This window comes from Hyperoodon ampullatus (assembly GCF_949752795.1).
Source record: "Hyperoodon ampullatus genome assembly, chromosome: 17".
In the NCBI taxonomy this organism is placed as follows: domain Eukaryota; kingdom Metazoa; phylum Chordata; class Mammalia; order Artiodactyla; family Ziphiidae; genus Hyperoodon; species Hyperoodon ampullatus.
The window spans coordinates 5,302,893-5,304,971 of record NC_136930.1 but is presented as its reverse complement, the minus strand read 5'-3'; the positions used below and the strand labels follow the sequence as shown (position 1 = coordinate 5,304,971).

At 48.3% G+C, this 2,079-nt stretch overlaps 1 pseudogene across 1 annotated transcript; it reads left to right on the top strand.

Moving 5' to 3' along the window:
• The first annotated feature begins 683 nt into the window (after window positions 1-683).
• LOC307065600 (mitochondrial intermembrane space import and assembly protein 40-like) lies at window positions 684-1,089 on the top strand (annotated as a pseudogene). The gene has a single exon. The product of its transcript is annotated as a mitochondrial intermembrane space import and assembly protein 40-like (transcript).
• Window positions 1,090-2,079: the final 990 nt, after the last annotated feature.

The following is a 2,079-nucleotide window of genomic DNA, read 5'->3' as shown; positions in this document are numbered from 1 at the left end:
GACACTAAAGTTAAGGAGAAAGGGATTACATATTTAGTCTTGCTCCTGAAATCATTGTTTATACTTAAAATATCTCTACCCGGATGATTTGCTGTTATTTCTAAAGGGTCCCTTTTTGGGGGGACTTCCCTGGGGGCGCAGTGGTTAGGAATCCGCCTGCCAATGCAGGGGACACGGGTTCGAGCCCTGGTCCGGGAAGATCCCACATGCCATGGAGCAACTAAGCCCACGAGCCACAGCTACTGAAGCCCGCACGCCTAGAGCCCATGCTCCACAACAAGAGAAGCCACCGCAATGAGAATCCCGCCCACCGCAATGAAGAGTAGACCCTGTTCGCCACAACTAGAGAAAGCCCACACGCAGCAACGAAGACCCAGCACAGCCAAAAAATAAATAAATAAAGTGTCCCTTTTTTCTTGCCACTAATGCAACCAAGAAGGAATCACTTTAATTGAAAAATTGTAAACTGGCCTCTAAGTACTACACCAGGCATTCAAAGAGATACCATTTATCTGTAATATTTTTTTAAGTGGGATTTGCTGTTCCAAACAGTCTTGTTACCAGGGCACGACTTGAGTCCGGTCACTCATTATCAGTTATTCAACATCAGCCTTGAACAGATGGGATCGACGGCGTGAGGCCGCCGCCGCAGTTGCCGCGAGGTCGGAGCGCCGGGCTGCACCATGGCCTACTGCCGGCACGCAGGGAAGGACAGAATCACATTGGTGACCAGAGAAGACCGTGAAACTCCAAGCAACGCGGAGCTGGTGGCCGACGACCCTAATGATCCGCACGAGGAGCACGGACCGATCCTACCCAACCGAGACGACATCAACTGCAACTGTCCATGCCTGCAGGGATGGCCGGGGGCCGTGTGGGGGAACAGTTCAAGGTGGCCTTCTCCTGCTTCCATTGCAGCACAGAGGATGTCAAGGGGTCGGACTGTGTAGACCATTCTGGGCCATGCAGGAGTGCATGCAGAAGTACCCGGACCTCTATCCCCAGGAGGAGGAGAAACCAGCGGATGGATCAGAGGAAACGGCTGTCTCTGAGGCCATCGCAACCAAAGAAGAGGAGGGGTCCAGCTAATGAGGGCCCGGGGCGCTGGGCTCCAGCCTCCTTCAGAGAGGATGAACCTCTCCAAGAAAGTGTCTCTCCCTCTGTTGTTCTGTGCACTGTAATGTACAAAATAACTTATTGAGCTGACCAGAGGTCTTGGCCCCTTGACATATACACTGAAAAATGGGTTGTATGTATGTGTGTCTCACATGAACCTGTCAGCGAATGTAGCTGCCACTTTTGAATTCTCTTCTCAGATTGTCCTGAATTTTGCCACTTTGAAATAATGGACTGAATAATCTCAGCAAACCAAAATCATTACCTGGGAGTGTCTTGTGAGTGAGCTGATATTTATTCTGATTCATTATATCCCTTTTAGTAGATTTTATACCCAGTTGGAAAGTGAAATAGAAACAAAACATCTTCATTTAGAAATGCTGGGGGGGGGGGCATTCCTTGTAGAAGAGGCAGGATGATCAGACCTTGAGTATTTGTCGAAGCACTCTGCTTCATTTCTGATATATTTTGGTTTCCAGTTTGCATTGAGCTCCAGGTTTTCTACATTTGGAAAACAGAGCTTTGGACCCTCTGAGTGACTCCTTTTGTAAGTGAAGAGAAAGGCTGGTTGTTTCTGTTCTTGCTGTTCCAAGAGCCCTGGTTTGCGGTCTGTGTTCACACTGGCTCTGTCTCAGCCTGTTCAAATGCAATGTTCTTGAGAGGCGGGCACCTAATCATGACCAAAGTAGCACCCGAGAGAGGAAACCGTGTCAATTAAAAGGAATACATGATTTAAAAAACAAACAAAAAAAAAAACAGATGGGACCACACGTCCTACCCCAGAGGCACGCTCATTCTGGTCTAGTTCATCACCAAAACCCAGCTCCAATGCAGCTGTCAAGGGCATTTATTCCCCAAATGCTGGTAAACTAGAGATGTCAGACAGTGAAATTTGAAGATCACACACTAAGTGCATCGTGTTCAATAACCACACAGACACACACAACCGGAGAGAGTTAGGGC